Here is a 23796-nt window from a genome sequence, read left to right on the forward strand (position 1 = left end):
GTGCTCGATTCCCAGCGCTGTGCCTACGTCGGTGAAAGACCTCTGATATTTCGTAATCAGATTTAGAGAAGAGTGACCCATTAAAATTTCATATCCTGCAAATTTCTGCCTGCGGAATGGATGGAGAGAGGTACATTTCCGGAACGTCACGCTGAAGAATCATATTTTACGAGAATTTATTCCTCAGTACGGAATCATAAAAATATTTTATTTCAGTTTTGAAAATTATGTTGCTGCTGAATGAACTTCTCAGATGGCATCGGCAACAGTATTATTCGTGGTTTGTGGGATATTCAGTATTGCAGCTTTTTTTATATTTTTACGGAAATAAATGGATTAAATTTTCTTTTTATCCGACAGAGAGTGTACCTTCCGGCTACGAAAATGAGTAGAAAATTATTTTCTTTTAAGTACAAAAAGACATAATTGCTCAACTATTTTGGAATTATATTAGCTCAAGCTAAAAAGCATTTAGGACGCAGCGTCAAAATCACTTGGAAGCTGCGAATAAAAAGGCACAAAAGGTCGACCAGGAGAGTTAACTGATCAAAGAATTGCCTACTAAAAAGTCCCTCATCAAGCTCTCGGTAAGGACTGAGTTTAAACCTTTGATATAGTTCTATTTTGTAAGACGATTGTTAAATTTTCTTACACTGATTATTGCTAATCTTCGGAATTTAAAAATTTAATAGGAAATACACAAGTCATTATTCGCTTGAATTAGCCTCACTTCTATTACGTTTTACTCAATGACTATGTTTCCCTGGACACCGTACCTAAGTCGGTAGGATTATTTTGTTGTCCGTCTGTCTGTCTGTCAGTCCTACTGTTAAAACCCTTTTTCTCTGGAACGAGTAGACGTGTCAAGTTGAAATTTATGTCACATTCTAAGGCCTTCAGTCTCTTGTCGGTGTAAAAAACTGAAGCTTCAATATAGTAAAAAGACACAATCATTTATGTCGCATATTTTGATACCCTCAAACTCAAATAGCGAGATCTCCCGGAATTAGTGGGTGCTGCCCTTGGTCGCAAATGGCAGGACTTAGTATGGTTGACTTTCTCCGATAACACATCCTGCCTTTGGGTTGTGATCTGCTGGTAGAGTACTTTAACCACTATCACCCGGTGACACATGGTCCTTTGTGGTCGATGGCAAAAGGGGCAAGAGAGATTTCCTTTTCCGAATCATCGCCTACATTTGGCCCACTGTCACAAGCGGAAAACCGAGGAGCCCATTCAGCAATAACATACAGCAAAATCCTACCAGTGCAAGCACACCATATATTCAGAAAGAAAGTGTGCTAGACAGTACCGACACGTATCAATACTGTAATGGAATGGAACACGTAAATAAGGAAACAACAAGAAAAATTTTAAGGTACACATGGAGACTACATTGAAAAATAAAAATAGTTCCAGTGATGTAAGTACTTTTCTTCTATTCCGTTCTGAGAACTTTTCAAACCACCCTCGTTTTCAGGAGGAGCAGGTTGTGTTCTGGCACCAGGATTCACCCTGTCCCTCCGCTGATCATCGTACACCACAAAACACCACACAGTACACGCACCCATTTCAAGCCACCATTCTCTCACACCGCAAGAAAAAGAATGGTCTCGCATGAAGGGAGAAAAATGTTTTCGACTGGATGTCTGAAACTACACCTCGTGGTCTCCCAACCAACAATGGCGTACAGTTATTTCTCCCTTTCTGTCTAAGCCATCTTCATTCCCGCTACAGTTACTGGACGGCGACTCATCCTAACACAGCTATCTCATCAGCAAAAATCGACTATACAACGGATAGTTTATGTATATGGAGAACAAGAGCAATCCTGTCACACTCTCCTGGAGCAGTTGTAATGTCCTGTGAAGAGGAGACTACTCCGGCGTCTAGCCCTTACTAAGAACGAAGTAAGAAATATTTAATTAGCACTGAAATCAAGCACAGATACTAACTGTAGAAGAGAGCACAAACCAAACAGGATAACATTAATGATTCTGTCAAAAAAAAAAAAGATGTGAGGAAACCTAATACATAGGGACAGAGGTTTCTGTTCCAATAAGACCGGGGGATCCTGTACTCAGTTTATTAATATCTCGCCAGTCATCTCATCCACCAGAGCTGGTACGCGCTAAAAGCATTTGTATTTCACGTAATATCAGCGCAGCACCTGCAAAACAAAAGACCGTCAAACATCGTGGTGAGTAAAGATAATCGAAGTCAGCTATAAATAAATGCACGAGAGTGACGAGACCTGCAATAGTTCACAGACTGGTTGGAGGCTAGGCAGTGAGTACATATGACAGCGGAACCAGCAAGACCTGAAGAAGATGGCCGGATCAGCCATAGAAATACTGTGAATAAGATGGGAAGAACAACTTGGCAGCACACGGAGAAGCACGCCAGTAGTACACAACACTTTGCCAATGCAGTGTTGTAAAGCACCAGACTCTCAGCTGCACTACGTCCGTCAGCTGCCATGCTAGTGAACAAGTGTTCTGTGTCTGTGTCTGCCAAAGTACCTTTCGTGAGCGGTATCGTCTCCTGACCAGCTCGCACATCGAATGTTTGTGCCAGCCAATCGGGGGTAGGTACATTCCACCAAGAAACTTTATCTTTTAATGAAATTTATAACATTTACCTTAAAAACTTGAGGAATACACTCCTGGAAATTGAAATAATAACACCGTGAATTCATTGTCCCAGGAAGGGGAAACTTTATTGACACATTCCTGTGGTCAGATACATCACATGATCACACTGACAGAACCACAGGCACGTAGACACAGGCAACAGAGCATGCACAATGTCGGCAATAGTACAGTGTATATCCACCTTTCGCAGCAATGCAGGCTGCTATTCTCCCATGGAGACGACCGTAGAGATGCTGGATGTAGTCCTGTGGAACGGCTTGCCATGCCATATCCACCTGGCGCCTCAGTTGGACCAGCGTTCGTGGTGGACGTGCAGACCGCGTGAGACGACGTTTCATCCAGTCCCAAACATGCTCAATGGGGGACAGATCCGGAGATCTTGCTGGCCAAGGTAGTTGACCTACACCTTCTAGAGCACGTTGGGTGGCACGGGATACATGCGGACGTGCATCGTCCTGTTGGAACAGCAAGTTCCCTTGCCGGTCTAGGAATGGTAGAACGATGGGTTCGATGACAGTTTGGATGTACCGTGCACTATTCTGTGTCCCCTCGACGATCACCAGAGGTGTACGGCCAGTGTAGGAGATCGCTCCCCACACCATGATGCCGGGTGTTGGCCCTGTGTGCCTCGGTCGTATGCAGTCCTGATTGTGGCGCTCACCTGCACGGCACCAAACACGCATACGACCATCATTGGCACCAAGGCAGAAGCGACTCTCATCGCTGAAGACGACACCTCTCCATTCGTCCCTCCATTCACGCCTGTCGCGACACCACTGGAGGCGGACTGCACGATGTTGGGGCGTGAGCGGAAGATGGCCTAACGGTGTGCGGGACCGTAGGCCAGCTTCATGGAGACGGTTGCGAATGGTCCTCGCCGATACCCCAGGAGCAACAGTGTCCCTAATTTGCTGGGAAGTGGCGGTGCGGTCCCCTACGGCACTGCGTAGGATCCTACGGTCTTGGTGTGCATCCGTGCGTCGCTAAGGTCCGGTCCCAGGTCGACGGGCACGTGCACCTTCCGCCGACCACTGGCGATAACATCGATGTACTGTGGAGACCTCACGCCCCACGTGTTGAGCAATTCGGCGGTACGTCCACCCGGCCTCCCGCATGCCCACCATACGCCCTCGCTCAAAGTCCGTCAACTGCACATACGGTTCACGTCCACGCTGTCGCGGCATGCTACCAGTGTTAAAGACTGCGATGGAGCTCCGTATGCCACGGCAAACTGGCTGAAACTGACGGCGGCGGTGCACAAATGCTGCGCAGCTAGCGCCATTCTACGGCCAACACCGCGGTTCCTGGTGTGTCCGCTGTGCCGTGCGTGTGACCATTGCTTGTACAGCCCTCTCGCAGTGCCCGGAGCAAGTATGGTGGGTCTGACACACCGGTGTCAATGTGTTCTTTTTTCCATTTCCAGGAGTGTATATACAAATAGGAGGATCAAACAAGGTATCCAACATACAAAGGACAGAAGCACTTTGGAAAGCGAAGAAACTGACATGGAGGCACTGCGATGAAAGAATTAGGCCTGTGTTTCAACAATTCATACCTTAATTCGTGTTATTTTGCCATAGCGACGGCCCATGTGTGCGGGAGCGCGTCAAGAGTCGCGGCACCCATCTTGCAGATAATTTTTTCATTTCCTATTCTTCAGTTAAAATGTGATATTTCCTTTCAGATGACATCTGGCAAACATGAGCAATTCCACGCACTTTCAATGGGGGATACTGCAAGACCATTTTGTGCACTTTTGCAATGATTTCTGGAGTACTGACACATCTTGGCCGGTGACTACACGGGTCATCATCTAAGCTCTCCCGACCAAATTTAAATTCATTTGTCCACTTGGCAACAGGTGAATATGAAGGAGCAGAGTACCCCAGTGCATTCTGGAAATCGGCATGAACGCCCTTTGCTTTCATACCATTCTTTAGGACGTATTTAACCACTGCTCGAATCTCGATTTTTTTTCCATCTTCGCAAATCATCACGCGGGAACAACAACAGAGCCACGTCATCGCCACAGCTCTCTTCCAAGAGCTCTGACGTAGTACGTGTTTACAGGCAACAGTCCAATGAACACCACGTGAACAACTCGTTGCGGTAGCCTCTCGTGGTGATTGCGAGTACTTTTCAAACCACCATCGTAGCACAGGGGACCGCTGGGCTTAACGTCCCTAACCGACGACCTGATCACTCACTCCAAGAGACATTACGGACCTGCTTGAAAATGTATCTAGAAATCGACGACAAGTCTAGTGACTAAGGGCCCTATTCCGCCAACTTTTGCCCTATGATCGCCAAATAATGGAGGTGAAATTCTCTTCCACTACCAGCATTCGTCCAATTTAGTTAGGAGTCTGGGGCCGCTGTACGTGCGTCCTGTAACGTCTTCCACCAGCAAGGTATATGCTTGACCGCAGTTTCCATTTAGTGTGACGATGACAGCTTGCCTTTAATTAGTACGTTAATGTAAACATGTATGAGATACTTTCCTGTAATAGTCGAACATAATGACATGCCGCTTGACTCAAGCACGCCCATTAAATACACTGCATAACAACATACGAAAAGCCCTCAGAATGGGAAGAGGGGAAGAGGAAACAAAATTAAACCTCACGGGCTGAGAGGGTGTATGACGTTACTTCAGTCATTACAAATTAGTGTCGAGTTTGCAAAGAAGTTGACAATAGGAGCCCTGTTATCTGTATGACCTTTGGCCTGGATTCATGGACTGAGTTGGGATGGGGGGCCTTAAATCCGTTGTACTGTCTCCGGGACAACCTGGAGTCTGTTTCACTATGTTTATTTCTTGGTGCGTGTTTTCAAGGTTCAAAGGTATTTTAGTTCCCCTATGTACCGCGGGCTTGTATGCCGCCTGTTGATTTTTAGTCATTGCGATTTTCCTACAACTTTTGAATGTGCATGTGCTGTTGTGTCTTTTAATACTTGGGTGCAGGTAGAATGCTTTTGTGCTGTTCATGTTCCACTTTAAATGTAATTTTCTCATATAGATTACTGAAGTAATTTAGAATATCTGTTACGTCTTTGACATCCCCTTTCACTAACATTAATGTGTCATCTACATATCTTCTATAAAATTCAATTTTCTTTAGGCAGGGTTCTTGGCTGCTAAATAATTTTTGTTCCACGTAATTTATAAGAAGCCATATGGTCTTTCAATCGGATCGTGTATATCAGGTACCGTAACTGACATAGCATAAATCACTTGGGACTAAAATTATTTAGTCAACAAAATAAAACTGAACTTCACGCATCGGAAATATTATGTAAAAATTTTGTAGCACACAGAGAAAATTGGAATCATATGCTGAAAAATGTTGTGTAAAATATGAATAAAAGGAACTCGTGACTAGTAGCAGAGAAGTTAATTATAAACACTCATAACCTTACCCATTCTTTATCTGCCGTATCTGATTGGGACGTTTCATGATCGTTACAAGTCAGTTCTTTTCTAAAAGCCGCCATCTAGTCTGAAATGCCAATTGTCAACGTTTCACTTGCGTTGAAGGCTAAACTACAGAGAAATAGCCTCAGAAAATTCTTCCCAACACTTAAATTTATACACTCCTGGAAATGAAAAAAGAACACATTGACACCGGTGTGTCAGACCCACCATACTTGCTCCGGAGACTGCGAGAGGGCTGTACAAGCAATGATCAAACGCACGGCACAGTGGACACACCAGAAACCGCGGTGTTGGCCGTCGAATGGCGCTAGCTGCGCAGCATTTGTGCACCGCCGCCGTCAGTGTCAGCCAGTTTGCCGTGGCATACGGAGCTCCATCGCAGTCTTTAACACTGGTAGCATGCCGCGACACTGTGGACGTGAACCGTATGTGAAGTTGACGGACTTTGAGCGAGGGTGTATAGTGGGCATGCGGGAGGCCGGGTGGACGTACCGCCGAATTGCTCAACACGTGGGGCGTGAGGTCTCCACAGTACATCGATGTTATCGCCAGGTCGGCGGAAGGTGCACGTGCCCGTCGACCTGGGACCGTACAGCAGCGACGCACGGATGCACGCCAAGACCGTAGGATCCTACGCAGTGCCGTAGGGGACCGCACCGCCACTTCCCAGCAAATTAGGGACACTGTTGCTCCTGGGGTATCGGCGAGGACCATTCGCAACCGTCTCCATGAAGCTAGGCTACGGTCCCACACAACGTTAGGCCGGCTTCCGCTCACGCCCCAACATCGTGCAGCCCGCCTCCAGTGGTGTCGCGACAGGCGTGAATGGAGGGACGAATGGAGACGTGTCGTCTTCAGCGATGAGAGTCGCTTCTGCCTTGGTGCCAATGATGGTCGTATGCGTGTTTGGCGCCGTGCAGGTGAGCGCCATAATCAGGACTGCATACGACCGAGGCACACAGGGCCAACACCCGGCATCATGGTGTGGGGAGCGATCTCCTACACTGGCCGTAAACCTTTGGTGATCGTCGAGGGGACACTGAATAGTGCACGGTACATCCAAACCGTCATCGAACCCATCGTTCTACCATTCCTAGACCGGCAAGGGAACTTGCTGTTCCAACAGGACGATGCACGTCCGCATGTATCCCGTGCCATCCAACGTGCTCTAGAAGGTGTAAGTCAACTACCCTGGCCAGCAAGATCTCCGGATCTGTCCCCCATTGAGCATGTTTGGGACTGTATGAAGCGTTGTCTCACGCGGTCTGCACGTCCAGCACGAACGCTGGTCCAACTGAGGCGCCAGGTGGAAATGGCATGGCAAGCCGTTCCACAGGACTACATCCAGCATCTCTGCGATCGTCTCCATGGGAGAATAGCAGTCTGCATTGCTGCGAAAGGTGGATATACACTGTACTAGTGCCGACATTGTGCATGCTCTGTTGCCTGTGTCTATGTGCCTGTGGTTCTGTCAGTGTGATCATGTGATGTATCTGACCCCAGGAATGTGTCAATAAAGTTTCCCCTTCCTGGGACAATTAATTCACGGTGTTCTTATTTCAATTTCCAGGAGTGTTTAACATGTTAGCAAATTTCTCTTTTTCAGAAATATGTTACTCGCCGTAATCATTCGCATTTTATATCCTCTCTTCCACGACCGTTTTTCTGTCCAAATATCAAAACTCATCTACTACTTTTATAATCTAATTTTTTCAGCATCACCAGATTTAATTAGCATACATTTCACTACCCTTCCTTTTATTTTGTTGCTGTTCATTTTACAACCTTTTAGGACAACGTCGTAAAAATTTGTTGCAGTAAATAGAACTAAAATGAACACTTAGTGCATTTCTTCAGGAATACACTGATACAAATGCCATCTTTGTAAGCTGAATACTTTTTGAGTTGGACTGAGATGAATGAAATGAAAGGTGATGATTGTTTTGCGTGTCCACGAGCTCCTGCGGAAGTGTCAGTCCTAAAATAATTTTGTACAGAACATAAAGCGCGGTTATGTCGGTAATACTGACAATGAGGCCGCTCTTAGCTTTCAGTTAAAGCCTGCTACATGCAGTCTGCCCCAGGCAGAGCTCCAAAGAGGACCAGACCTACTCATCATCACCTGTTTCGTCCTAATTTATGGTATATGCAGGACTTGGCTAGAAATGAATGTAATAGATGTGGCAACTCTAGACGACTAAGATTTTTAACAAAAAAATCTTTTTTGGCGTGGGCCGATCGAGGCGTATCTAATCTATGTTAGGGCAGTTTCCAGACAGCGGAATGAGTACAGATGTGAGATGTGAAGGTCGAGGTGTCGTGTCACAATGAGGAAACTCTCTCGTTTTCAGTACTTGCATTGCAAATAAAAATGATGGTCAATATATTGTCTTCATTAAAACTATCACCAAAAGGCATAAAAAGGAGAGCCAAAGGAATTCAAAATAAATTTCCAGGAATGCCATTGTAAGTCGCACTTTTTCTCACTGGATGGACTGATTTTACCACCAACTGGAACCTAAGCCTGCAGCTGCTGAGGGCTACTCGAAGGTCAAAATGAAACTAGCGGAAAGTTTTGTATTCTCTAATTGCAATCCCTGCATGGAAATTTATTAGGAATCGCAAATGTTCTGTTTCTTATCCCTATCACGCCTTTCGTAGAAATACCCTACTGGCCACTAAAATTGCTACACCACCAAGATGACGTCCTGCAGACTCGAAATTTAACGGACAGGAAGAAGACGCTGTGATTTGCAAATGATTAGCTTTTCAGAGCATTCACGCAAGGTTGGAGCCGGTGACGACACCTACAACGTGCTGACATGAGGAACATTTCTAACCGATTTCTCATACACAAACAGCAGTTGACCAGCGTTGCCTGGTGCAACGTTGTTGTGATCCATCGTGTAAGGAGGATAAATGCGTACCATTCCGTTTCCAACTTTGATAAAGGTCAGATTGTAGCATATCGCGATTGCGGTTTATCGTATCGCGACATTGCTGCTCGCGTTGGTCGAGATCCGATGACTGCTAGTAGAATATGGAATGAGTGGGTTCAGGCGGGTAAAATGGAAAGCCGTGCTGGATCCTCGTATCACTAGCAATCGAGATGACAGGCATCTTATCCGCATGGCTGTAACGGATCGTGCAGCCACGTCTCGATCCCTGGGTCAACATATGGGGACGTTTGCAAGACAACAACCATCTGCACGAACAGTTCGACGACGTTTGCAGCAGCATGGACCATCCGCTCGGAGACAATGGCTGCGGTTACCCATCACGCTGCATCACAGACAGGAGCGCCTGCGATGGTGTACTCAACAACGAACCTGGGTGCACGAATGGCAAAACGTCATTTTTTCGGATGAATCCAGGATCTGTTTACAGCATCATGAAGGTCGCATCCGTGTTTGGCGACATCGCGGTGAACGCTCATTGGAAGCGTGTATTCGTCATCGCCATACTGGCGTATCACCCAGTGTGATGGTATGGGGTGCCATTGGTTACACGTCTTGGTCACCTCTTGTTCGCATTGACGGCACTTTGAACAGTGGACGTTCCATTTCAGATGTGGTAGGACCCGTGGCTCTATCCTTCATTCGATCCCTGCGAAACCCTACATTTCAGCAGGATAATGCACGACCGCATGTTGCAGGTCATGTACGAGTCATTCTGGTTACAGAAAATGTTCGACTGCTGCCCTTCCCAGCACATTCTCCACATCTCTCACCAACTGAAAACGTCTGGTCAATGGTGGCCGAGCAACTGGCTCGTCACAATACGCCGGGAATCGAACCCGCGTACCCGGGCTGGGAAGCGAGAACGCTACCGCACGACCACGAGCTGTAGACACACGTCTGTAGCACGTCATGTTCGTGGTGTAGCAATTTTAATGGCCAGTAGTCTAAATCCTCTACAGTATTAAAGCTAACTGTCAAACACTCGCCAGTCGCTGCCTGGAAACGACGCTAACATAAATGACTAATGGCTTGCGCGATTAGCGTCAATAATGACAGATTTTTTTTATAAACCCTTGGCCATCTGGAGCTCTCACTTTCGTCTCCTTTATTTCTGGCCAACACCTAGACATACCGTAACTTCGAACGTGATCGCTGTTGACGTGTAGGTGCGGACTACTTGTAAGCAGATCGCCACGGTTCGCTTCACTGTCTGAGACACAAACACCCCTCCAAGCCTGTGACTGCGGCGCGTCGACCCGCAGATGTGTTTACCTCCCCACGAGGCTGGTAAGATATCACTGCGGATTACTTCCCGTCTGCGGTGATACGTCTCCATCGCGGAAGCGAAAGGAATGCGATGCAAATGAGCCGCGGACAAACAACACAGTAGAGGGGGAGGACGCCACCGCGCCTCTTGTCGCGAGCCGCGCGGGGGCGGCGGTGGCAGCAGGGGGTGGGGGTGGCGAGGAGCGGAGAATCGCATTACGTCCGCAAGCGGGGCGCCGGCACGCTCGCTCGCTCGTCTGTCCTCTCGCCACTTCCTTCCGCCGCCAGTGCGGCCGACTGCGGCGCTTCTTGAGGGCCAAAAAAAGGGAAAGGAGATGCAGAGGTAGCAGAGGAACCGGGAGGGGTGACTGGTGGGCTACAAAAAGTGGGGAAGGAGCGGGAGACGCAGCAGCGAAAATACGGCGAGACACGTCTCCCCCGCAGGATTGTGAGGACCGCCGCTTTATCATCCTTCTCGAGAGCGTCCAGAACTCGCATTGCGGAGCGATAAAGCGTTCCCGAGGAGTGCTGTTACAGATGGGCGCTCAGATTCTTCGTACTAGTCACACAGCGAATCAGCTGCTGGAAACATCTGAAACTTCCCTGCTATCTGAGCAACACTCAAAAATTACTTTCTTTATGTAATTGTTTTAGTATTCGTATCTACACTACCAGATGGATACAAGGAATCAGATAAACAGTGTAATAATAGATATGCGGTACACATCAGATATTAGGACAGTAAGTAACCGCTTTGAGTGACCGCTTGGTTTGAGGCGCCATGGATTGCACCACCCCTCTAGCCGGAGGTTCGAGTCCTCCCTAGGGCACGGGTGTGTTTGTTGTTCTTAGTATAAGTTAGTTTAAGTAGTGTGTAAGTCTAGGAATAGATGAGCTCAGCAGTTTCGTGCCTTAGGAATTCACACACATTTGAACAAGTAGCTGTAGAGTTGTGGACAGAGGCACAGATCACTGTAAGTGCAGATCAGATGCAGACGGAAGATGGATTCGCCAAGAGAACAAGCATGTGGCATTCTAGAGGGGTATAAGAATTTTTAACATGTTACAGCCCTGTCAGCAACTGTGATAAATTAATACTTCAAAGATCCGCCTCATTTGCGAAAAGTGACTGGTCTTTATCCAGGTTTCAGCTAGAGTAATCTAGCCTTCTTCAGAAGCATAATAAACTAATACATGCCACAAAAATTCACGGCCAAATGTAAAAAGCTAAAGTACCACGGTACCATGTCAAGCTACGTTACTTAGCTGCGAAGAAACAATCCATGCCCAACTTCACGGAAAGCGGTCGGTTAGCCGCGGGCGCTGCCTTGGAACTCGTATCTGGGCGAGGACCAGTAACTGATGCGGATCTTCCAAGTTTTGAAGTATTATTCTAGAGAGAAACGATATTCTCCAGATCGTGAAAGATTTTATAATTTTTTGACTACACGAACCTTCTTGTACAGTCCTAACTGGGGATTCCTTTAATTTCCCTGGGAGAAGGCTCATCAGACTAGAACACGTGAAATATTACTCCAGTGTGCACTGAGTGACACGCTGTTCTCTTGAGGCACAAGGGGTAAAAAACAAAACAAAACAAAAAAAGGACCGGAACATGCCGCGGGCGGAACTTGTGTAGTACGCATTTCTGCCACTAGGGGTGTGCAGCGCAACTCATTGCCCGTTCAGAGCTTCCTGCGATGTCGACCTGGCTTGTTCTGTTCATGTGCAGCATCTGTTTTTGATAGAGCTGTTTTGTCCTTGTTTCGTCTTTTATAATGAAGAGAACAACGTGCAGCTGTGAAGTTTTGTTTTCTACTCGCTAAAAATGCCTCTGAAATTGTTTTAAAGTTGAAAACGGCTTACTAAGATGATAAAAAGGGAAAAACTCAAGTGTATACGTGGTTTGCTGGATTTTTATGGCGACATGTCGGTTGATGACAAACCTCGTTCTGGATACCCATCACCTGCTGGAATCAGACGAAAGCACTGAAAAAAAATCGAGAGCTTGTCGACAGACAATTGACCAACTGTCAGAGATTAGTGGATTATTTTGGAGCTCCGTTCAGTGAATTTTAACGGAAAATTTGGGAATGAAAGGAGTTGCTGTCAAGTTGTCCCTCGACTTCTGACTGACAATCAAATGGAATGTCGAGTTGAAACATGCCATGTGAACCAACAGCTTGTAACTGATCCAGATTTTCTGTCAAAGGTCATTTCTGGTGATGAGTCATGTTGCTATGATTACGACCCAGACATTCAAGCCAGTGGAACACGTCATCGTCACCACGTCCAAAAAAATGTCATCAAGTGAAATCAGACATCAAAACAATGCTGATTTGCGTTTTTTATGTCAACGACGTAGCTCAGTATGTTCCCGCAAGTCAGACCGTTAATCAAACCTTTCATTTCGAAGCATTAAGAAGATTGCACGACAGTGTTTGTCAAAAAAGACCCGATTTGTGGCAGACAGGAGACTGGTGGTTCCACCACGACAACGCACCTGCTCACACAGCAATCTCTGTTGGACACTTTTTGGCTAAAAATGGCATGGTTCCGCTGCCCCACACACCTTACTCGCCTGACCTGGCTCCGTGCGACTTTTTCCTATTTCCACACATGAGTAGGGGCATGAAAGGACACCGACTTGACAACACTGTAGAAGTCAAGAAAAAAACGTGGGAGGAGCTGTCGGCCGTTTCTAAAGATCGAGTACAAAAAAATGTTTCGAACGCTGGAAACACTATTCGGACAAATGTATTAGTTGTGGCTCTGAGCACTATGGGACTTAACATCTATGGTCATCAGTACCCTAGAACTTAGAACTACTTAAACCTGACCAACCTAAGGACAGCACACAACACCCTGTATTAGTTGTATTGGAGACTATTTTGAATGGGATGAGGTTGTTTTGTAAACAATTTGGAAATATGTATCTTTTCAATAACACTTTCAGTTTGCTTTGGCTACCCCCTCGTACAATGTTCGCAATTTACAACAGTACAAGTTCATTTGAAACTTTAACTACTCGCTATTGCACGCTCGACACTATATTGATCTTAGTGCAAGACCGCTGCTGTGCTGAGGAGAAGGTGCGGTCTTCAGGAGAGCTTCCCCAGATTCTAGCGAGCCCTGGCCTAATGTCTGTGGAGTCTACATGCACTGCCAACTTCGGTGTGGCACCGCGATTTCGGGACGGTTCCATAATAGTTCCTCCAAATGGTTAAAATGGTTAAAATGGCTCTCAGCACTATGGGACTTAACATCTATGGTCATAAGTCCCCTAGAACTTAGAACTACTTAAACTAATCTAAGGACAACACACAACACCCAGCCATCACGAGGCAGAGAAAATCCCTGACCCCGCAGGGAATCGAACCCGGGAACCCGGCCGCGGAAAGCGAATCCCTCCAAAACTAGTGAGGTTGATAGAAGGGACAATGGAGCAACATATACTTGACCACGCTTTTATCAAGTAGGATCTCGAGTACAACTATTTCTACCTGAACTACCTGTTGCTAATATTTTAAATAAATGTTGTTTTATACTGATGGAGTTAGTAAAACTAGTCTTTGAAAAGTGCTATGCTGTTGTTATAAGTATGGTGCCATCCGAAGAGCGAGGTGTGAAATCATAGTACTTAGTCACGGAACCAGAAGCAAATACTGTCGCTGCCAGAAGCAACGACGAGTGAACAGATAGGCACAGACGAGTTTCAATACACCACCGGATCAGCTCGCTTCCTTCAGTCTGAGGGCAGCATCACCCAGGTGAGTCCGCAATCATAACCGAAGACGACGGCATCTTCTCTCTACCAAACAAGCAGTGTGACAGTTCTATTGGATAGAACACCGCATATAAGTTTGTAGTATGTTGTACGTCGTGAGGAAAGTATAGTATCTTCTTTTATGTCAAATGATTTAATGTTCAGTGACAGTAATAAAGTATCGTGACATTCCTTTGAAAATGGGCTGCTACGAAGTTAAGTTCTTGACCTTTTTCAAATTGTACTCAAGTAATTTAATGTTTTATGTATCGTCTCGGCCCCTCAAGAAGTAAAGCTAAGAACCCACCACTATAGCAATGAGTCTTATTTCGGCCGATGCAACATTCAGAGAATAATAACTGCAAATTAATCCTAAAATTAATTCCCCCAGATAGCGTGGGATTATAAAGTCTACCGCTGAACATTTTAAAAATATATGAACGAACATTCCATTGAATATCATTCATCTTGAAAAGAAGTATTAGGATTTTATGAAATCAGGTACGCATACGCAAGAAATTACTTTAGCTCTACATTTATTCGTCACTGAACACACGTCTTACAGTAACTAGACTTACGATGTACCCATGCCAATCGCTAGCGACAAATACCAATGCAGATATTGTCATATGCGAAACATACAGACGTATCAGATGTCGCCTATGAAATAATCTGTTAGGTCCTATCACAAGTTAGCTAAGAAAGGAATCCTTTTCAATCATCTCCTTGTACAAATTTTGTCTCTAATTATTACAGCGAGCAGCAAGGTATAGTGCACGTAATCTTAAAGTACCGCACGCAGGTACTATCCCCGTCCAGCAGGTAACTGGCAACAAGAAACAAAACTTGCACAAAATAGCGCTTTGTGGCTGGAACCCTACAAACAGTTTGTAAGAAGAGAACAAATGTTGTCTGGAGAGTTTCATTTACGGAATGGGCTGCGGCACGGAGTTGTGATATCTGCACTGCTGTTTAATTTAAGATTTACTCAAACACACAGTTTCTTATGATTTGTGCTTTGGCCGTCACATCATACAGTGATTACGTGCTGCTTTGCAACAAACATTTCTTCCTCAGTGACGAGAGAACTCAGAATATGATACTGCAGAACATCAGTGAATAATAACAGGAAACTTTTTGGTATTTTGATCTCCAAAATTTGGTATCATTCGTAACCTAAATGCACAGACTCAAGATAGCTTAAAATATTTTTTAGGTACGACTTCTGTTTCCAGTTATTATCAATATAAACGATTAAAATTTTGGATTTTTCTGTTGCATTTACCGATATCCTGTCATGCAATTTTTCTAATGGAATTTGTAGGCCCATTGCAGTACAGAATTGCTCTTTTGTATCTAATTTCAGTGACCAATTACTTAGAACTGGTTATTAATTTTTAAAAAATTCATTTACTTTTATAAGAGTAGACATTTCTGCATCTGTCTTGAGTGTAATACATGCGAAGGCTAAAAACTAAAAAAGCGCACATCGAAGAAATTATCTGAATGAGATAAAAATACGTAGATAAGCAAATCATTACAATTTAAGGAAAAATTGGATGGTTTATGTAAGAGAAACAGCTTCACAAATTGAGCAAGTAAATAACGCGTTGGTCCACCTGCGATCCCTAAGAGAGCAGTTATTTGGCTTGAAACTGGTTGATAGTGTTGTAGATAGACCTCCTGAGGAATATCGTGCCAAATTGTGTCCAAATGGAGTGTTAGATCGTGGTTGGAGAGCCCTGCCCGTAATGCTCCAGACGTTCTCAACTGAGGAGAGATCCGACAACCTTGTTGGCCAAGGTAGGATTTGACAAGCACGATGACAAGTAGTAGGAACTCGCAGTGTGAGGGCAGGCATTATCTTGGTACCATGAAGGGCGACAAAATGGAAAGTAAAATATCGCCGACGTACCGCTATGCCATGTGGGTGTCGCGGATGACAGTCAAACAGGGCCTGGTCCGAATAGTAATGGCACCCCAAATGATCATTCTAAGTTATCGGACCTTATGGTTGGCGATACTCAGGTTGGTAACCCACAGCTGTTAGGAGCGTCTCTAGACACGTCTTCGCCCTGGGATATCATTGACTGGAGTATGATTATCTTCAGTTATGAATTCCCTCATCGAAATGGTCCCCGATGACCACCGAAGACGTGTCTGAAGACGCCCCAGAGAGTGGTGCGGTACCAACCTGTGTGTCGCCGTCATAAGGTCCGACAACCAGACTGTCTGGAGCTCCATTTCTTTTCATTGCGGGACCCGTTTGACTGCCATCCATGACACCATTACAGCTCAGCCCGTAAGTCGACGATATTCTACTTCCCATTTTGTTACCCTTCGTGGCAAGTAACGTGGGCTTACATTTCAGCAATATAACGCCCGCCCACATACCGAGAGAGTTTCTTCGTTATTGCCAAACCATACCTTGGTCACCAATGTGACCGTACCTCTCCAAAACTGATTGGTTCAAATGGCTCTGAGCACTATGGGACTCAACATCTATGATCATCAGTCCCCTAGAACTTAGAACCACTTAAACGTAACTAACCTAAGGACATCACACAACACCCAGTCATCACGAGGCAGAGAAAATCCCTGACCCCGTCGGGAATCGAACCCGGGAACCCGGGCGTGGGAAGTGAGACCGCTACCGCACGACCACGAGCTGCGGACAATCTCCAAAACTGAGGACGTTTGGAGCATTATTGGTAGCGTCCTCCAACCAGATGGGGATTTAACGATATAGCTTGCCAGCTGGGTAGAACTGGGCACTATATGCCTTAGGAGGACATCCAACAACGCCATAATGAATGACAAGACAAAGAAGGGCCAGAGGTGCAAGGACGCATTACTGGCTTGCTCAGTTAGTGAAACTTCCTCTTCAATAAATCTCCAAATTTACTGTAATCATTCGTGTGTACATGTACATCACATCTACCGATTTCCGTCCCATTCGGAAAACTCCTTGTAAGTAGGCTGTTTAGTTTTTTTTTTTATTGGTAACGCCGCCGCTACGTAGCGCTCTGTATGAAAATCACTGGCTGTGCCGTGTGCAGTCTGTGGCTGGTTGGCATTGTTGTAATACTCGCCATTGTAGTGTCGGGCAGCGGCAGCTGGATGCTAACAGCGCGTAGCGTTGCGCAGTTGGAGGTGAGCCGCCAGCAGTGGTGGACGTGGGGAGAGAGATGGCGGAGTTTTGAAATTTGTAAGAATTGGTGTCATGAACTGCTATATATATATTATGACGAGTGAGGTAAATACATTGTTTGTTCTCTATTAAAATCTTTCATTTGCTAACTATGCCTATCAGTAGTTAGTGCCTTCAGTAGTTTGAATCTTTTATTTAGCTGGCAGTAGTGGCGCTCGATGTATTGCAGTAGCTTGAGTAACGAAGATTTTTGTGAGGTAAGTGATTTGTGAAACGTATAGCTTAATGCTAGTCAGGGCCATTCTTTCATAGGGACTTTTGGAAGTCAGATTGCGTTGCGCTAAAAAACTATTGTGTGTAAGTTTAAGCACAGTCGTGTACAATTTTTCTAAGGGGACGTTACATTCTTCGTGATAGACCTTCTTTTTTTATGTTACTGTGTGCTTGCCACGTCGGCAGAGAGAACTATTTCTTGGATGTACGATAGTGTAACACTTCTTTATAGCAACAAGAACGAATCCAGTATCGATCCTTTTGGTACAAGTGTTGTGACTAGACTATATTCTGAAATAGCTGTTTCGTTGTGTACGTTCCCCGTATAAATTTAAGTACAGACAGCGTTCCGTTTACGCTTCACTCCTTACTGGATTCAGCAGACAGTCCTTCCCTTGTAATAATTTCAGCGGAACCAAGTCGTCGTAAGGCGGGAAATGTTGTAACGTTAAAGAGAGATCAGCCGACAGTTCGATACGGGTTCGGGTTTCGAGCAGTCTGGTAACCCGGCGCCACCTGCGGCGTCGGAGGCGGCGTCGGCTTTCACGGGGCGGCTTTTGAAAGAGAAGCCCTCGCCAGGTCTGAAAGGCTTTAATGAGAAGTAAGCAGAGCTGCGCCCCTCGCGAGACCCATTTGTCGCGTAATGGGCCGAGAGTCGCGCGGCGCGGAGCGCATCCGCCTCCTGCAGGTTGTCGGCTGCCTCCGAGCCCGCCCCAACCGCACACCTGCTGTCGGAGAGCGCTTCCACAGTGGCGCATAAAACCGCCCACTTCCCGGATGACTGCGCGTGTTACATCCAGTTAGTCGTAGCGCCTTTTTTCAGCAGCAGAACATTCTTTTACGTGAAACGTCTGAAAGGCGAAGTGCACTCTTTTCAAATTTGAGCATTAAAGAACAACCTCACGTAAACAGCCCTGACATCGCCAGGTGAGAAAGATATAGCTGCTGCAACTGCAATGACTCTTCGTAAAGAACTGTAATTCAACACGGTGCTGTGAAAACCAGAAGGGATGATGAGTTGATAGCAAAGGCTTTGGACGTCTCTCTCGCAACGTTTAATCTGACACAGAAGATAAGTCTTAAAGAGCATACCTTGGGAAAATGTATCTAAAGAACGGAATGTGAAGATTTACGTCATAAAGTTCTACATTACTTTACTCACAGAATTGTTCTCTCTCTTCGCGAGAGAGACTTAAGGTAGGAACTATTGTAGTACTCCTTTGCGTTATTCGAAGCTGATAAAAAGTTGGAGCAGTTTAGTAGCGATTACTCCTCGTATTTCTTTTGATGATGATTCACGTGATAGACGTCCCAAAATTACTACTGTAGATTAGAAAAATGCACTGTATCGCACTGGATGCGGTGGCAGTCATGAGACAGCATTTGCACATACACAGATGGCAGTAATATCACTTACACAAAGTATGTAAGGATAGCGCAATGGAGGAGCTGTCATTTGTTCTCAGATGATTCATGCGAAAAGTTTTCCGACGTGATTTTGACAACACGATGGGAATTAACAGACTTTATTCGCGGAATGATAGTTGCAGCTAGACACATAGGACGTTCCATTTCGGAAACCGTTAGGGAATTCATTATTTCGAGGTCCACAGTGTCAAGTATGTGCCGAGAATGGCAAATTTAAGGTGTTAACTCTCGCCGAAGACAATACAGTGGCCGTCATCTTTCACATAACGACCGACAGCAGCGGCATTTTCGTAGGGCTTTCAGTTCCGACAGACAATCGACACTGCGTGAAATAATGGTAGAAATCAATGTGGGACGTACGACGAACATATAAATCTGGGCAGCATCGAGTAATTTGGAGTAAACGGGCTATGGAAGCCGACGACCGACGCGAGTGCCCTCGCTAACAGCACGACATCGACTGCAGCGCTTTTCCTGCACTCGTAAACATATCGGTTGGAGACTAGACGACTGTAAAACCGTGGTCTGTCAGCTGAGTCCCAATTTCAGTTGGTAATAGTTGGTGGTAGGGTTCGAGTGTAGGATACACCCCACGAAGCCATGGACCCAAGTTGTTAACAATGCCCTCTGCCAGCTGGTGGTGGCTCCATAACGTCGTGGCTTGTGTCTGTATGGAATGGACTGGGTCCCTCGGTCCATTGAACCTACCAGTGACTGGAAATGTTTATGTTGGCTTCTTGAAGACCATTTGCAGCCATTCACGGACTTCATGTTTCCAAACACAGTGTACGATGTCACCGGATCACAGCTGTTCGCGATTGGTTTCAAGACTAATCTGGACAGTTCGAGCAAATGATATGGCCATTCACATGGCCGGCAGGGGACATAATCGACAGGTCAATTTCTTCGTAAAATTTTGCACCGGCGAAACTTTCGCAGTTACGGACGGCTGTAGAGGCAACATGACTCAGTGTTTAAGCAGTGGACTTCCAATGATGCATGACACATCGAGTTGCTGCAGTGTGCCAGAGAAAAGGTGGTCCCACACAATATTAGGAGGTATCCCACGACTTTTGTCACGTCAGTGTACATTGGTGAGCCAAAATATTATGCGTACGTCTTTAATATTAAAATATAGCAGCTATTATGCTTGGCATGGATTCGTTGAGTCCTTTGGTAGTTTTCCGCAGGCATTTGGGCACGTAAATCTTGCTGTTCTGTGTGTGTGACATGGGAGAGCAATAGCGTCCCAGATGTGCTCTATTAATATCGGATCAGATGAATTTAGTGGCTAATGCATCAACGTCATTTCACTATCATGTTCCTAAAGCTATTGTGGCATGCCTCTTGTGGTGTGTGTACTGTAAGACCTTCGGTACACACACCATCAGATTATTTGACTTGTCGCTCTAACGAAGTAGGCGAGTGTCAGCAATATGTCTCGTAGTCTTATTCTGGCGTGTTTCTGCCGTTAGTTCAGATGATAGAAATGCCACTTGCACGCTTAGAGTAGCAGATTGACGGTGACCAACTTTAAATAGAACTTGATTAATTGTCACACACATTTATTAAAATAATAAAAAGCATAGACATTACGAAAATTGATTCTGGATGCTGTTTACAGTTGACAATCTGAAGTTCCTTTGGTCTTGGTACGTTAATTTTCTTCTCATATATCTCTGTTACTTGACAAAGTGTCTATTCATTTATCTTCATGGCTATGTACAGGAATATGATAATCTTATTAGGTGCAGACTGAAACTTGACTATAGACTGGTACTAATGAAGACTGGTACAGACTGGTGCAGACAAATGCAGACTGACTATTGGAGGTCTGTACACTCATTAAAATACCTCACATGTTCAGGTATCACTGTGCGAGTGTGATCCGTGAGGAGAAAAGGTTCTACGTTGGCAGCAATCTCATTGGCTGCATTACATATTACTACGCGGATCAGCGAAAGCAGAATTTGGTCCGTCTCTAAGGCAGCGCCATCTCGTAGTGTGGAGACGGACAAGCGCTGTGTCTGTGCTGTTGTGCTTAGCGGGGCGCGCTCTAGTGTGAAAGTTGCGTATGCGCCGACTACACGGAACGATGTACACAACACCTCTCGTCTTGTGACCTGGTAAGCATGAAGGGATGGAGGTGACTCACATTAAGGTTCACATAGTCCAGAGTTAACATGGTCTCTTGATTACTAACATGGTCCCCATGGAAGCACAGCTGAATATCCGTCATAGAGCAATATTGTCCCTACCCATCTGTGTCTGTAGGGTAGTGCACATCTTGAGCACCCATACGCTTGGATGACAGTGTATACACACACGACCACGCACTGATATAAAAGAAAGGTGATTCATAATATCAGATGACACGTTTCCATTGATACAAGGTGCAGTGTCGATGTTGCTGTGCCCTTTGCAAGCGGAACTGACGATTACGTTGGGTCAACATGGGAACATGTAGTGGTCGTCTAGTGCAGAGCCTCATGTTTACTTCCATATGCTGAATGATGTGATCAGAAACACTTGTGCCTGCACCATTATTCTTAACACCGTCTCTAAATTTTGGCCGTTACTGAACAAAAGCAGCTCCGTTGTAGTCGTTTGTGAGACAGGCAGGGAAGCACCGCCAGTATGCATTTCACAAACGAGCCTGTTTATATGCCGCAAGGCAGCAAGCAATCGAGGTGAGACTGCAGGAAGGCCATACAACGACGGGCTGGTCTGCAGTATATTTTCACACCACTGGGGACACAGACTTGTTGATCTATACGTGCCTGATTGCTAGAAAACCTCTGTTTCTAGTACTGTAGAGTGTAGTTGGGCAGCACTCTCCATGACATCAGGTCCTCATCAGTCTCCAACACACTATGGGCCAGCCAGCCAGCCAGCCAACGCCGGTCTGGGTCACCAGCTCCACCAGATAAACTCACGATTCGCAGTCCGTCATTCTTCCCCCCCCCCCCCTCCCCCCACGTGCCATAGCAGGACCAAACTCCTGCCTTGGAGAGCTGTGGGTGACAGCATGGGCTCCTAACCCATTAGTCATGACTATCTACAGGAATTCAGTGGACACAAGCGTCACAGGCACTGCTTACTCAGGGCTGCACAGTGCTAACTCAGGTGTGTGCTGTTGAGTGCAGTAAATAGTGTCCCCGAAGCAGGATGCGGACGTGAAATGTCCATATTACTGCCATGCCCTTCTGACATCACCGGCATGACAGGTGGACCACGTGCCTCCGGAGGGTGAATGCAGAGGCGTCACTGCATTCCGGTACCGTAATCCAAGATGAATAATACGTTGTTTCTTGCAGCGAAGTTTTCCTAATCACCCCTGGCCAGCAAGCAGGCCTCCACAAACCGCTACTCCATCATCTTTACACCATAGTGATCCCACTCATCCTAGGTCGGTATACGAGGTGCATTCAAGTTCTAAAGCCTCCGATTTTTTTTTCTCTGGACTGGATAGAGATAGAAACTGTCTCATTGCTTTAAATGAGGCCGCGTTCATTGCCAATACGTCCCAGAGATGGCAGCACCGTAAGGCAGATGGAATTTTACCGCCAGCGGCGAGAATGAGAACTGTTTTAAATACTTAAACTGGTGACGTTTTCCTTACTTGAACAGCGTGCAATCGTTCGTTTTCTGAATTTGCGTGTTGTGAAACCAATTGAAATTCGTCAACAGTTGATGGAGACATGTGGTGATGGAGTTACGGATGTGCCGAAAGTGCGTTCGTGGGTGCGACAGTTTAATGAAGGCAGAACATAGAGTGACAACAAACCGAAACAACCTCGGGCTCGCACAAGCGACATGATCCAGAAAGTGGCGAGAATTGTTTTGGGGGATCGCCGAATGACTGTTGAGCAGATCGCCTCCAGAGTTGGCATTTCTGTGGGTTCTGTGCACACAATCCTGCATGACGACCTGAAAAGTGTCATCCAGGTGGGTGCCACGAATGCTGACGGACGACCACATGGCAGCCCGTGTTTCATGTTGCCAAGCAATGTTGACGCGCGACGACAGCATGAATGCGACTTTCTTTTCGTCGGTTTTGTCAATGAGACGTGGATGACATTTTTCAATCCAGAAACAAAGCGCCAGTCAGCTCAGTGGAAGCACACAGATTCACCGCCACCAAAAACATTTCGGGTAACCGCCAGTGCTGAAAAAATTATGGTGTCTATGTTCTGGGACAGCGAGGGCAAAATCCTTACCCATTGCGTTCCAAAGGGCACTACGGTAACAGGTGCATCCTACCGAAATGTTTTGAAGAACAAATTCCTTCCTGCACTGCAACAAAAACGTCCGGGAAGGGCTGCGCGTGTGCTGTTTCACCAAGACAACGCACACGCACATCGAGCTAACGTTACGCAACAGTTTCTCCGTGATAACAACTTTGAAGTGATTCCTCATGCTCCCTACTCACCTGACATAGCTCCTAGTGACTTTTGGCTTTTTCCAACAATGAAAGACACTCTCCGTGGGTTCACATTCACCAGCCGTGCTGCTATTGCCTCAGCGATTTTCCAGTGGTCAAAACAGAGTCCTAAAGAAGCCTTCGCCGCTGCCGTGGAATCATGGCGTCAGCGTTGTGAAAAATGTGTACGTCTGCAGGGCGATTACGTCGAGAAGTAACGCCAGTTTCATCGATTTCGGGTGAGTAGTTAACTACAAAAAAAAAATCGGAGGCCTTAGAACTTGAATGCACCTCGTAAATCTACTTTAGCTTCAGATCTGCCGAAGATCGCCACCTCACCTGCTTCACTCAGTGAACAAGCATCCGATCTCTACTTTCGGTCATGACACGTTGACGTCCAACCTCTTTTCACCTACTCGTGATTTCACCGTCCTCTCAC

The sequence above is a fragment of the Schistocerca gregaria genome, chromosome 1, assembly GCF_023897955.1.
Source record: "Schistocerca gregaria isolate iqSchGreg1 chromosome 1, iqSchGreg1.2, whole genome shotgun sequence".
Lineage (NCBI taxonomy): Eukaryota > Metazoa > Arthropoda > Insecta > Orthoptera > Acrididae > Schistocerca > Schistocerca gregaria.